Source organism: Drosophila virilis, chromosome 2 (assembly GCF_030788295.1).
Source record: "Drosophila virilis strain 15010-1051.87 chromosome 2, Dvir_AGI_RSII-ME, whole genome shotgun sequence".
Classification (NCBI taxonomy): domain Eukaryota; kingdom Metazoa; phylum Arthropoda; class Insecta; order Diptera; family Drosophilidae; genus Drosophila; species Drosophila virilis.
In genome coordinates, this window is record NC_091544.1 from 24128133 (window position 1) to 24142963 (window position 14831).

The window sequence follows — 14831 nt, forward strand, 5'->3', positions numbered from 1 at the left end:
TACAGCGCTGTACAATGTTCAGACATTGCAAGGAATGGGTTTTATTATCTGAATAGCCTGACTGCTATATTTTGTATTATTTATTTTATTATGGGCATTGTTAATTAAATAATGCTTTCAAATAATTATAATAATATGCAAGTAACACTATATATATTGTATGTAAAATATACATGCGAGACGCGCTTTATCCTAAATTGTTACACATTTTATAAAGTTTTTGCCATATAACAACAAGTAGTGTGATATATATATGTATGTGTGTGGAAATGTATCTAAAATACAGCAGGTGACTGGAAAGAGCTTTGCATGAACGCGTTGATAAAGAACTACTTTTGAAGGCAGAGACACCAAATCTGAATTTGAATCATTTTCTCGTATATCATTTAAATTGTCAATATCCGAAAGCGATCTCCGCTTTACAAAGGTCGGCGATCAAATAAGCTTGGTTAGCAGCCGCTACGCCGACAAGCTGCTGGGGCATCCGAGCGACCCCATCAGCGCATCCAAAGGTTGCACCTGGGACACAGCGAATAAATACTTCACAGTATTATGCTATGTCCTTCTTCACAAACAATGCAAATATCCCAACATTAAAAAAAAAATGACAATAGCTTTTCCCGTGCCACCTTAATCGATAAAAATTTGGGTGTATGGGATATTATAGCTTTGATATGCATGAATTCTTCTAGATCAACTTGAGGAAATTCAAATAAGAACAAATAAGGCATTCAACGTCCTTAAGCTAATAATAATAAAATGATGATTAATTCACATATAATTTTTGTATATATATTTTTTATTGTGAATTCATTTTTGGCAACAAAAAGTTTTCTTTATTTTATTTTTAAACTTGATCTGAAATTTAAGTCCAGCAACAGAGTGCTAGAAATATTTATTAAGGGGTAACTATTAATATGCACAAAATACAATTGCACCCAAATGGACTTAGACATATTTTTATTTTTCTCTGTACCCAAAAGCGAATATTAAAAATAATTGTAGTATCTAAGGAATGGCTCCTGGCTCTAGTCAGCTGCTTCTCATTGTCATCTATGGCTAGCGTCGAAGAGAGGCGTCCATCGAAAGCCACAGCAACAGGTTGCCTAAAAAGCGTTACCCATGAGCCAAGAAGAATAAAAAGCAAGAGAATGAAATAAAACACGTTTGATTATAACATAAACTCATATATAATTTAATTTTCGGCCAATTTAGTTAAATCGGATATAAAATATGTAATACATTTATTATATAAATTCAACAGTTTTTCCAGTATTTACAAAGTGTTTTGGTGTTTTATTTTAATGCAATCTAAATATATCACACATCCCGCGTCGCTGGTGTTTCCTCGTGTTACGTATACTGAAGGTATACCGGATAGGATACACTCAGGATACATTCAGTATACGTATACGAAGTTGCACAGGCTCTACAATAAGTGCTCCGCTATAAACACCTCAGTTTTCATCGCACGCTCTTCAAAACCAAATAACCAAATAATATTCGTGCTGCAGGCAGCTACCGTTGTTGACCCGACGATTGCACGGCCGCAACTGAGTCGCCGGCAGGAAAAACTAACCGTCGAGTCCCCGTAATTGTCGTTTCCTTCTTCGTACCGGCTCGTGTCCGTGTCGCGCCGTGTCGTTCCGTGCCGTGCCGTGCTGTGCCGTGTCGTGCAGTGTTTCGTTTACCAGCATTTTCCCCTGAGCAGAACCAGGAAACGCTTCCGGCCTGCGCCTTTGCCGCCGCCTGTCCTTCAATGCAGTTGATGTGGCCGTTTTGGTGGTTGCTGACAATACCATAAGTACCAAGAGTCTAGCATATGATTTAGATAAGACCTAGCACTTGTCCCACAGTACGCGCTGCGGTTCATGGATTTTGCATCTGCAACCTAGTGGGGGCATTTTGCGTAGTTTTGCCGCCTTAGCTAGTTCCTGTTAGCGGGTGGAAGAAAATAGAATGCAAGATTAACAATAATAAGTTTAACAAGTTACTGCCAGTGAATTGGTAATTTCGCCTTCTTTCCAGTGGGGCCAGACTTCAACTAATACCGCAACTATTTCGCCAATCGCGATAATCACCCTTTGTTGGAGCTGGCTGTAAGCAACCAACACACAGAAGCGGAGCCATGCCGAAACTCGCTTCGACTCGCAGCTCCGACACAGGCTCACGCGCACGTCCTTCCATTTAATCCAAGATGGCAAACACACACACACGATGCAGACGAAAGGCAGCCAGCCAGCCAAACTCTCTGGCAATCTAATGCCTAAGATAAAATTCAAAATTTATAATATTGCACAGTTTGGCCGATATAAAACGTAAACTTATGGCTCTCGAGGAGTACGTGCCATATTTTTCTGTGTATATGCCACAGCCAGGCGCTTCTAAGAGAGTTTGTCGAGTCTTGGGCTGTGCCCAACCCTTGCCAGCCAAGAGTCACGAGCTCGTTATGCTTGTGAGATTTCATTTGTGTTCAGCTAAACGTTCAACCCCCAAGTACTGTGGGCCAAATAGAGCAACAAGCAGCTTCAACCCGAGTGTTAAGTGGAACACTTCTTCAACAGTTAATTCGTCTATAGATACTACCAATATATCCATTGAATTTTGAACTTGAATACCCACTTAATATATATAATGCTCGACTGCTTGAAGATTACTAACTTAAGTTAGCAACGATCTTATAATTATAAAGCCTTCCATTCTACCTATGACTACACATCACAGTGTGTGTTTAACTTTTGGATACATTTTAATTAATATAGAAATAAACGTCTAGGAGAAAATACAATTTGTTCAAACATTGTCGTACTCTATCCATCGTACACAGTGCTATGTAAATGTATATGTGTGTATGATTTTTTGTTTGCTTAGGGACACCACCGCCACGTGGGTTAGGCGATATAATGGGGGTTGCCGGTTCTAAGAGGGAGGCGTACACACAAAACGGCCGTTACAACCATAAATATCATTTTTTTATTGGCACAACCCTAAATGGCGGCATTTGGCAAAGCAAATTCCAATGCAAAACGCTCCTCCGCTCACGGGGAAAAAGTGGCGCACAAACCGACGGGCTCACGGGCAAACGGACTGACAAATGGACATATATATATATAGGCAGAAGAGCCCACATAATGAGCGCCAAGGGCGGTTTTATCCTGAACATGGGATTGCAGTTGGGGTTGGGGTTGGTGATGTACGTTCTTGTCGCCAAGCACACCTTTAAGAATGTGCGACAATTTGCAAACGCAACGAGCCGTGGGAGCCAGCTGGGAGTGGAGCCGGAATCCGTTTGGCCACTGTACGAAAATCTCTCGCCTCAGAAATCGCAATAGCACAATGGTACGTGACTTTATGGCAAACGGCTGCCCGGCGTTGCCAAGGTGCTAAACGCTACTCATGAGCACCGCTGCGAGGCGTTGGAGCTGCAACAACGTTTGAAATTTGCACGCTCCATTCAGACGGGCAGCAGCAACTGAAACTGAAACAGAGGGTCCAACCAACAGACAAAGACGTCATAAACGAGGGGAAACAATTGCTTGAAATTACAGACGCCATTGCGCCATTGTTGGCAGCTGAAGCATACAAAAGCACCAAACCCCAACCCCAACCCCAGTCCTCTGTTAAATTTACCCATGCTTCCCACCTGCCCTAGACCGCCGTGCTACCCCATAGAGGCCATCAGCGCTTTCAGTTGATTGTTTCCTCGCTGGGCGGCAGCCCAACCGCAGCCACACCCTTCAAGCGCCGGCCCACCCACATCGATTGTAAAGTCTCCCAAGCTCGGAGCAACTGCTGCTTGATTCTGCATTTGTTACCTCTGTACTGTGTGTGTGTCTTTGGGGCGTAGTTTCCAAATGAGTTTTTTCTCTCTACTTTTGAATTCTCAATTATTTTCTTGCATTTGGATTTTGCTTTCTTTTGAAGTGAGACTGCGCTTACATTTTTTATCACTCATTGGGGATTATGGCTTGATGATTGAAGTTTAATTTAGTTTTTAAATTAGTTTCACCTCAGGCTGACTTTGACTGCAAACGCTAAAGTAAGCGTAGCGAAATGATTCTATTGAATTTAAGATCGGAGAACAAGCTGCCAGCAGAGCTTAAACAGCAGCAGGCAAAAATATAAGGATACTTCGTTTAATTTCGCAAATCATCTAATCAAATGTCGCATAATGAAAGGCGCTCATAACTGAGTACAGCTGCCGCTCGACCGTACTCATAATCAAACCTATTTGATATCAGAATAATTTAAATTTGGAACCTTCACTGAGTGCATGGCAAATGTGTTTGCGGTTCTCGAAAGTACAAGTACAACGGGTCCCGTTTGTAGTCGGGGAGGCATCTGCACTCATGGTGCGTGCTGGATGCTGGGCAATATTGCGTCAATGACTTGCAAACAAAATTAGAAAAGGCAACCCAAGCGGTGGGTAGCATATGCTGCTGAGTGCGCGCCAGAATCAAAATGACTACACAAACTTTTCAAATTAGATTTCACACCCAAACTAAACATAAGGCGTTGGTCCTTAGACGGCGACAGACGCGGAGGTGGAGGGGCAACGATTAAGACGTCGCATTGACTCCGAGGATGGGCGCCAGTCTAAGCTCAAGATGAACGCAACGCCACACTTGCGCCCAGAGTTTGCCACCGTATTTGTATTTCAGTTTAATGGGTTGGATTGGTCGGTGGCGTACAGGCAACAGCCGTGCTAAGCCCCAAGTGGAAACTCTGAAATGGACACAATTAGTGTGCAATTTATGCGCCATAAAACTGCAGCAACAACAGCAGCAGCTGACAACGAGACAATGATTGTCTTTTGTCTGCGCCACAATTTGAATGTTCAAATAAGAAACCCCGTTTACGCTTTAGCCACGCCTTTGCCACTTTCCCCATACCTGTCCCCACTCTGTCTGGTAGCAGTTTTCCACTTGAAGCAGCGCGTGGGCAACAGCCGCAATTACCCACAGATACACATGTTCATCCATGCAAGGCTGATGGTCGAAGTCAAGCTCGACAATTTGACAATGCCCAACGAAAGCGGACTTCAACTCCGCACATTCATAATTTCATCCGTCTAGCCGTATGTGGCTCCGTAGCCTCATTGTGCTACGTTAAGCGCGTGGCTTTAAATTAAATGCGACGTGGGGTATGCATGCATGGAAGCCACTGCTGCTGCGAGTGTGAATTCTTCTTACAGCTTCATTATGCACCCACCACCAGCCTGCAGCTGGTTCGCATCCACGAGCCACATAAATCACGCTGAGGCGCACACAAAACTACCATTTGATAATTTGCGAAAAATGGGTCTGACAACCGCGAGAGAACGCCATATTGTCAGCCGATCGATGATATATGTGTATATATATGTGTATATATGGATACATGTAAGCAGAAGTTGCATATGTGTGCGATGCTCACATTTCACGCCTGCATCTGCCACGGGGCAGCTCTTCTCGTGTTTTTGCACAATGTGCACACATGTACGCGCTGCGCTGGAAGGGGAACGCGAATTAAATCACAAAAATCTGCTGAACTGTTGCCATTTGTCCATCCCGCCAGCCGGCCCAAGGGCGAAGGGAGTGGCACAAATCCGCCCCTGTGTGCTCTCGTAGGTGCGAGAGTGCGAGAGTGCGTAATTATGCGCTCGCAGTCGTAAAACTGAACTTTATTGCCGCCGAAGCAAGTCCGTTCAGCTGTGTCGCATGATTGGCCCGGCCTCGCATCGAGTTCCCCCTCTCTATCTCTGACGGCTGACATTTGATTGATTTATACATGTGTGAAGATCAACTGAAGCCTGCCTGCAGTCCATAAACAAAATAGCTGGGTATCTTACAATTAAATGCGATATAATGATACGTATCTACGAGCCAGGTGGTAGGTAGTATGTCTGGCCGGCCTTACAGCCGAGTCTGCATCGCGCAGATTTGTTGCGCATACGCCCCATTGGCCGCGAGAAAATCTTTTCTGCCGAAATGGGGAAGAAGGTGTGTTCTACATTCGTATCTTAGTGTACTGGGCAGTCAATTTGGCATTATGGAATCGGCAAGTTAGTGTGTCAGTATTTAAAGAATACTAAATGGGATCTTCTACAGTGGGATAACTATTAACAATAATCAGAAATGTATGTATTGGGTAGATAGCCGAAATTTAATTTAATTAGAAATAAAAAAATAAATATTATTGACGAATTAAAGATTAACTCACCAATTGTATGCATGCTCTTTGTCTGAACACTTTGTAAATGATCTTCGAGAAGTCTAAAAACAAAAACAGACGATAAAAGAGCTGAGCCTGCCCCAATAACAGAAAGGTCAGAGCAGAAAATAGGCGTAGCAAAGGCTGGAAATATGATGGAAATCAATGAAAGGAAAAGTGATGCGAAAGTGTAATGAGAAATAATTGTTATTATCATCTTATTTATTCTCTTAGTCGTGGATTACTTTCTATTGTAGACAGGTTACCGCAGCCCCCGCCAAAAAGTCAATTATTCAGTTGGTGGCCCGCAACAATGCCTAAGCGCTTACTTATCATCCCAGACAGATGGCATCTTTGTCTTTACCGTTCAGCCTATCTCTCTCTCTCTCTCCCTTTCTCATTCTCTTTGTTGCTCTTTTCCATGCGCGCCATATAAACAACACGTAGGCTTTTTTGGGGCTCTTTTTGTGTGTCTGTGTGCGTGCATTCTTTCTGCGTGTGTGTGTGTGTGTGTGTGTGACGTCGTCGCCACGAACTGGCGGACAGAAGCAAAACAAACCATAAAAATGCGTAGCCATCGCAGTAGTGAATGCGAATACGAAGACGAAAACGAAAACGAGAAACGAGAAACGGAACGGAACGAAGCATAAAGCAAAAATTCAGCCACAGTTTGCGTCAAAGGGTCGACCTCGAGCCCTAGCCGTCGTAAGTCTCCAGGCGTTAGTCGTCAGCCGCCAGCTGCCCGTGGCCCCCTCTCCCAACGCGAGCCATAAGTCAATGTCAATGGCACGCAGACAGACAAACGAAAGACCCACACAGACACGCGACTTTTTTGGGGCTGTGCTTTAAGAGTATTTTCATGTTTAATAAGACCTTGACATGCGACATTCACCTGACAACCTGAAAACGAGCACAAATTTGTTATGTGGTGTTTATGGGCGGCGTTTACAATTAAATGGGGCAACGCTTCTATCTGAAAGAGAGAAGTGCAAAAAGTTTTAAAATCCGCTAATCATTTCATTATCGAATATCAGAACTATTTAATTTAGTTCAGACAAAAACGCGCGTAATAAAAATAACTCTTATCACAGAATTGCGGCTCACCATAGAACGAGTTGCACATGCATCTCTCATTCATACATACACAAGCACACACACACTCACACACACACACACACACACACACACTCGCTCTCTTACACTCACGCTGCAGCTGTGAAATGCAAACCAGTTTTTGTGCAGCGCTTTTAACGGTAAAGAAAACAACAAAATACTAAACAATTCGATAGTTCACATCAATTTGGCACATACATATAACACACATTTTTAACTTGCGAATTTATGAATTTAAACTTAAAACTTTTTGATTACTTATTAAAACAGTTTAATTTTCAGCCAAAGCGTAGTGTAGTGAATGAACAAAGTACTTGAAGTTTATTTTTAGCTGCCGCAATTTTGGGACGTTTATTTTTTTGGCGGATGTTTGCTTTTCAACGTTTTGCGTTCATTTGAAGCCGTCGCCCGACGATTTCTTGTGCGCCGCTTGGTCGCTGCCTCTGCCGACGACGACGCCGGCGACTGTGGCTGCGACGCGCACGCGGACACGGACGTATGCTCGTTCTGTATCTGTGCGTATCTCACAGATATCGCCCCACGGCCAGGCCGAGTATCTGTGTGTAATGCGACGTATCTGTGAGCCACTAGACTGCCTGTCTGCAATAGTGTGTGTGTGTGTGTGTGTGTGTGTGTGTGTGTGTGTGTGTGCTTGTGCTTGTATGCATGCGTGTATGTGTGTGAGTATCTATGCTATCCATGCGCGCAGCGACTCAGCAAAATGTTTCACAGCTGGGACTTTTCGGTTTAACTGCATGCCAGTTACACTAACAACCGTTTTAGGTAACGGGTACTTTACGTGCATTGCGAATTCGAAATTGGGAAATTTTCTAAGTTGTACGCCGGCAGCGGCTGATAAAATCCCGGCCACGTGCTAAGCCCACATTGTTATCTTTGACTTTGTTTTGGCCCCGTTGTTTTTGTGCTTTGTTTTGCAAGAGAGCTTTTAGCTTTGCGTTGTTTTTGCGGTTCTTGTACATAACCTAGCCTCTCCCCCGCCGCCGCTTACCGTGCCCTTGCTATTGTTGTTTCGCTTATATTTCTCTGTTTTGTTGTTGTCGTTGTTGTTGCGCTTGTGCCAATCGCCGGCGCGTCTTCAATTCTTTTATGGAGCACTTTTAGGGCTGTCTGCGACCCATTTTGAGTTTGGTTTTTCTTGTTTGCCTCGGCCTGTTCTTTATATATAATTTGTTGCTGTTGTTGTTGTTGCAATTAATGACCATTTGAATTATATTTGCGCTCGTAAAATTTACAAGAATTGTTTGCTGGCATTTCTTTTGCACTCATCCTCTCAATGCTGGTTCTTCCACAAAATCCGGTTTTCCCATTCACTTTGTACGTAGACAGCAGAAATTTTTACGACTTTTCTGCACAATGCGCAAATACTTCGACAATGGACCAACGCCCAACCCGTCCGAAGCAGCATTCCGACCCGGACCCATGCCCGTCCGTGGCACCCACTCGGCCATGGCCTGGGAACCGGTCAGAACGTGAAACCATTTACCGTTGCCCGCATCGGGCATTTTATTGTAGGTTTTCTAATTTAATAAATCGTTTGTTGATAATAAATTTTGCACTCGGCTTTTATTAAAACTTTGGAGAATATTTATTTTCACGTTGGCCTTTTCAGGGGTTCGACTCGAGTTCAACATGAAAATTAGAAGAGGACGGATATATATTTATGTAATATACAATTACAAGAAACTAGAAACCGGTTTACCAGTCTTGGCCTGAGTATTATAAAATATTGATTGTTTAATTTTTAATTGAAGAATCACAACAAAAAATAAAATTAATATATGTATCTGTACTATTCATTAGACTTTTATAAAATTCTATTTACAATAAACAATACAAATTTCCCTGATCTGTCTAAGGACTGCTTTTTAAAGTAAACAATTATAGCAAGTAATTCCAATGTATATATAAAAGGGAAGCATACTATTCTTAAGGCGTACCAACTCAGGAACCAATGTAAGCATTCCACTTAAGGGTACAGCAGGAAGGAGCAATTGCACTCCTCACCTAATCTGAAATCCGCAAAAATAGGTACAAATCGGTATTACCTGAAGAAATTGGAAAACTAAGCAAGAGATATAACAACAGACTGGAGCTAAACTAAAACTTTTCGGCATGCCGAAGCTTAAATACCCTTATAATGGCTGAAATTGACCAAGATATCTTAAACAAATTATGTGTGTCTAAATATCACACTTTCCGACCAAAAAGTATGACTAACAAATACCCAACTTGGTCAAGATATCTTGAAAAACAATAATAGGAACCTAATTTCATTGTAAGATTGCGTTGATTATCATCTTTCAGTCAGTAAAAGCAGTTTTATATGCATACGTTTATTGTGAGACGAGCAAAAAGAGCAAATTTTTGTTGAATACCATTAAAAGAAAGGCATTTAAAAAGTATATAAAAATATAAATATGTACATAATATATCTAGGAGATAATATTGTACGTGTATATGCACTATGGCTATTATGTTATTGACAACCTGGCTACACAGATAGTGAACCACCCTTAGCTGAATTCCCGGACCACCCTTACAGTTAACTGCAACTGTGTAAGTGAACGTTACCTACTCGCTGGCAAGTGTGCATGTGTGTGTGCGCATTTCAAAGAGCTTACCCCTAATTGCCAAACCATAAAAAACTGCAATTTATACGAAGGACAACCACGGAGGTGAGCAGCGAGTGAGAGAAGCTCCCAACGAGAAGACTCGTCAGATGAGAAACTCCTGGCATTCAGCAATGATTACGCTTACAGCAGGGCATTGTCGTTAGCCCAGACGCTCGGCCAGCAGGGAGACGGGTAAAACGAGGACACAAGCACCAGGCAACGAGGCTGGCCCATTAGCCGCAGAAGCAGTGGCAGAAAAAAAGGACACCAACCAGCAGTCGCCAAGCATCAAATTATGCGGAACTGCATTTTTACTTTTGGCATGGAAAATGCACACGATTTGCAGTAAACGGAGAGCAGAGAGAATACTTATGAATGGCTGAGTGCAGATGGATTCTAGTCAAGTATATGGAAACTGTGGTAGCATCTGCTTCTGGTTGTATGCAATAAGTGTCGTGTGTTCTGCGTCCTGCCACTGTCTGGATGCAAATTTTTCGCACACGATATCGAAAATCTCGAGAACTGCAGCCAATCAACTGGAAATTACCAAGCGTCGAGTTAAGTGCCCAACAGCATCAACTCGCAGCGCACAGCTGAATTGATAACAGATATTGTGCAACAACAACAGACAGCAAGCAACAACAACAATAGCAACAACCGCGAAGGGCGATAAGCGGCTCGCTGCTCGCTGCTCGCGGCTTGCGGCGTGCGGCTTGCGGCCTCGCGGTTGTCGACTGCAAAACTTGAAGCTGCCGGTGGGGCGGCCAGTTCTTGTGACCGGCCAGCGTGGGCGTGGCAGCTGCTAATGCGTGCACTATAGTGCGCCCTGTTGCACCAACGGCAGCGTTGCCAGCTGATGCCGTTTCTAACTAGTCGTACCACACCGAAAATCCGTAGCCGGGCGAGGCGAAAGAGCCAGAGCGATGCGACGGCGCGTGAGAGTGAGAGAGCCAAATGCGGTTGCTGCGGCCATTTTGGTGGGAGCGAGCACGACATAGTCAATATTAATGACAACAACAAAGGCGGCAACGTCGACGCAGTCGTCGGCAGCAACGACAACTGCAAAGAAGACGTCGACGTCGACCGCGACAGAGACCGCAGCTGCAGCTGGTCAGCGGCCCTGTTCTTGGAGACTTTGCCAGCTCCGCGACCTCAGAGTGTTTGGCTGTGTGCGTCTGTGTGCTGGAATTTGGCGGCTGCGGCTCTAGAGAATCTGCCACTGCTTGTGCCTATGTGTGCGTGAAGCTTGAGCGAAAACTTTTGAGTGAAAGAATGCCGAGTGTCCAAAGATTTGAATCTAGAGTTTCCACTCATTCTCCCGGTTGGAACACTAATGTGAGTCAAGTTGCAAACAAAATACTATTCCGGCCCAAAATTGATTTTTCCAGTTCGATTTGTAATACATCCAATTAATTTATTATTATTAACCAATCACAATTTAACAGAATATTTTAGATTTATATAGTTAATCTTGAAATATTTAAGAGCCAATCAAGACAGTAAGACTAATATATGGTTTAACATTCTTCTCGTTTCAGCTTTTTATTTATTCTGATTATGATTATTATTTTGATTTTTATTTCTGTATATTTTTTGGTTTTATAACATTTGCAGATACAGTAATTTCCGGATTGTGCTATTAAAAAATACACTTCAAAGCACCAAGGGTTGGTATTTCAATTTATTCTGTTATCTAACATGCACATTTCTTTACATATTATTATTATCATTATATAATATAAATCAAAGAAGCGGATAATCTGTGAGCACTTAAACAAATTTAGTTAATAGTCGTGAATAGTAAAGTTAGCCAATCCATAAAACCCTTTTGTCCATTCACATTAAAATCAGCATAAAACATAATTGAATAATGATTTGATCCCGTCCGACGGGTTTTGCGCATGAATCGATCATAATTACACGAGTCTGCGACAGCGAAGCTTAAAGCATTTTGGGCTCACGTTCACTCTCTAAAAATTTCGCGCTTTATCGCTTCAAAAACCCATTAATATGGCCATAAAACTTGCAATGGCCGAAAGCAGCCCCGTCGGCTCTCCTCAGACTTGGCGAGCAGTCAGCGTCTCGTGTTCGCGGCATTGAAGTGTTGAATTTGGGTTTGAAGCTTCTCCCGCAGAAGCGTTAAAAATAATTCTCAAAAATGCAGGCATTCAGATTAACGATCCTAAGTTTAGTTGCGGCGTTCTGTGTTTCTCTCAGTCCCATGATGAATACTTGGTGGCTGCGACCATTTCTAATTTAACTTGAGCAACCATCCCAAAGATGGTCGACGGGGCTGGTCGCAGCTCCATTTTGCGAGACCTGAAAGTCATTTGTGTGATTCAATGTGAGGTTGTTTTTTGGCTTGACTGGAAGTCGCACAGAAATTGCCCGATTTGTGTAATTCGCGTTCGCGCCGAGTTTCGATTGTCTCGGCACATTATGAATGGGCCTATAAAATGCATTCATTATTGCCATTAGTTGCCCGTAAATTGGAAAATAAATGTGACACAGTGTCGTCCCCAGCTGCACCGCACCACTCTCCTTTAGCCCTATCCACAGTCCAAGCGCGTCATTGGCGAAGCCGATGCGAATCCATATCACCATGCCACAGATTTGCTGGACTGGCATGGCTGATGCTGGTAGCGGCCAAGAGCATGCTGACAGAGACGTTATTCCAGTTTTAAATCTGCTATGGAATCTGAGGGGGATAACAATTAATACATTGCATTAAATACCTCATAATAAGGCATCTTTATTGGCAAACAAAAAAACACACAACAACAACATCTTCAAAAGCACTGCAATAGGGACATATGCTTTTGGGTCTGTCTCATACTGTGACCATATATCTATATTATGTATATATTATATATGCAGATTTTAAAGCACAATACTGTATAAATAAAACAGAGAGTAGTATATATACACTTATTTGCATTACGAGTACCCCTACTTGCTTGCTTTTTACTCACCTGTGCCTGGAACCACTCAAAGGCAGCTGGATAAAGAATGTCTGACTGTTTATTAAGAAAATAATTATTGCATTGCAACTAAAAGAGTCAAATGTCAAGTTTTTTGTTACTTCAGAAAACTTTTATTGTTATTGATGTGAGGGTAATGCAGAGATTGGTGTATTTATTATATTATAACTATTGTTGTCATCTCTGAGCTCGAGTTGTCATCCCGCATCATCGCAGTGGGCGCTTATCATGAGCTAATGAGCTTTATTGTCACTTAAATACTGATTTTAATTATATTATTAATTTTATTATTGCGCCCCAGTCTAGTATTGACAGCCGCTTGGGACACCTTACGAACAGCTCGTGGCCTGCTGAAAGGCAGTCTGTCCACTGGACTCTTTATCTACTGCTCCCACTTCCAGCCAAGCAAAAAAAAATAAATACAAACACAATAAAAATGTTAATAATAAGTAATCAATGACATTTGCACCCACTCAAGCGCAATAATTACAAAATAATCATTTAAGACGGGACTGACTGTCGAATGTTTAATTGAAAGTGCACTGGGGATTAAACATGCTATATTTAATGTAGATTCTTTGTACAAAATCACAATTTTCCTTATTCAACAACTAATTTCTGTGGCGCGCCAAAGATTAAACACTCTAACGTATGGCTTTGCAGATCTGTAAAAATATACAATAACTCCTTTTTTAACGATTGTTCTCATATATATTAGTCAGGATATCTAAATAGGCGAAAAAGTTCCTAGTTTTCTACCGAACGTTGCTTTGACAGTTATTTGATTCAGTTATCCTATATTGATATGAGCACATATAAGGAGCATTGTTAAACAAATAAGCGACGATTTTGGTCAAAATATCTTGTGTAAAAAAAGCTTGCTATGCGATAACCTACTTTGCGACGGATCGTTCTTACGGCAACTGTATCATATAGTCTGATACAGCCAGCTCCGACATATATTCAGAGTGCAACAGAAAGATGGACCTATGCAAAATTTCACGACTTAAATCTAAGAGACTAAGAGAGAGAGAGAGAGCATAAAACAGCCGGACTGGCCGTCTTTTCTATATTAGATATAATTCCTTCTATGCGTTACCCATTTCAAGAGAAAACCATAGTACCCTCTACATTGGAATAAAAAGTTGTTTAGAAAGGCATCTTTGTTCGGCTGTATTTGTTAAGGAACGATTGAATAGTTTTCTGAAGAAAAAGCCGGCAGTAGGCTCCTCCAACCCCATAAGTATATATTATATATATCCTGTATTTATTGATTATATCTAGTACAACTCATATCCAGTTATTTATACCATTTAACATATATGAATTTTTGTAGAGAAAGCCGCATAATTTCTATTATTTTTTTAACAAGCCCTATATAAGCATTTTTACTTAATAGTAACTCTCTTCGATTTTCAAACCATAATATGTTTTATTTTAATCAGTCAGTCGGCAAATGAATATTATTTTGTTATTACAATGATATGTATATATGTATTTATGTGTTTGATACTTTTTAAGCGTATATATAGTACGTTTGTATATATATACATTTTCGAATGGAAACGCCCATCGAAATTAATTAACTCGTGTTAAGCACAGGACAATTATGAACGTGAAGTGGGTATTGCCAACATTTCCATTACGAAGAAATAACAATATCAATATGCCATCCACTCCACTTTACTCCACTCCCCAATTGTCAGAGTCTGGTATCCGACGATGACTGCTGAATGGCAGGCAAGTCCCATAAATTGCGCGCAAAACACGAACTTGCTTAGAAAATCGTTAGTTTAAGTGCGCCACAAATTGACAATTAAATAAATCGAAAGATGTCACAATGACAGCTACAACGACGCGACTTGTGACGAGCTACAGCTTTGTGTGGGACTCGAACATGCATTCGCATTCG

The 14831-nt window shown here is 41.8% G+C and overlaps 1 protein-coding gene and 1 long non-coding RNA gene across 9 annotated transcripts in view; one reads left to right on the forward strand and one right to left on the reverse strand.

Moving 5' to 3' along the window:
- The window catches only part of LOC26531591 (uncharacterized), a 116658-nt gene that overhangs the window by 84073 nt on the left and 17754 nt on the right, over positions 1-14831 (forward strand). For 4 of the 8 annotated variants that reach the window (XM_070206788.1, XM_070206789.1, XM_070206791.1 and 1 more), the window contains exon 5: positions 11477-11605. The exons of 3 other annotated variants lie outside the window; for them this stretch is intronic. The gene's annotated coding sequence lies outside the window, so the exon portion shown is untranslated. Of the gene's footprint in view, positions 1-8935; positions 9025-11476; positions 11606-14831 lie in introns of those variants that run through there. One more of the 8 variants, XM_070206795.1, reaches the window with a different exon arrangement.
- Positions 1228-7767, reverse strand: LOC116652385 (uncharacterized). The gene is made up of 2 exons (XR_004305400.2): positions 6202-7767; positions 1228-1934 (listed from the first exon to the last, which is right to left on the reverse strand). It is a non-coding gene; the product is annotated as an uncharacterized lncRNA (long non-coding RNA).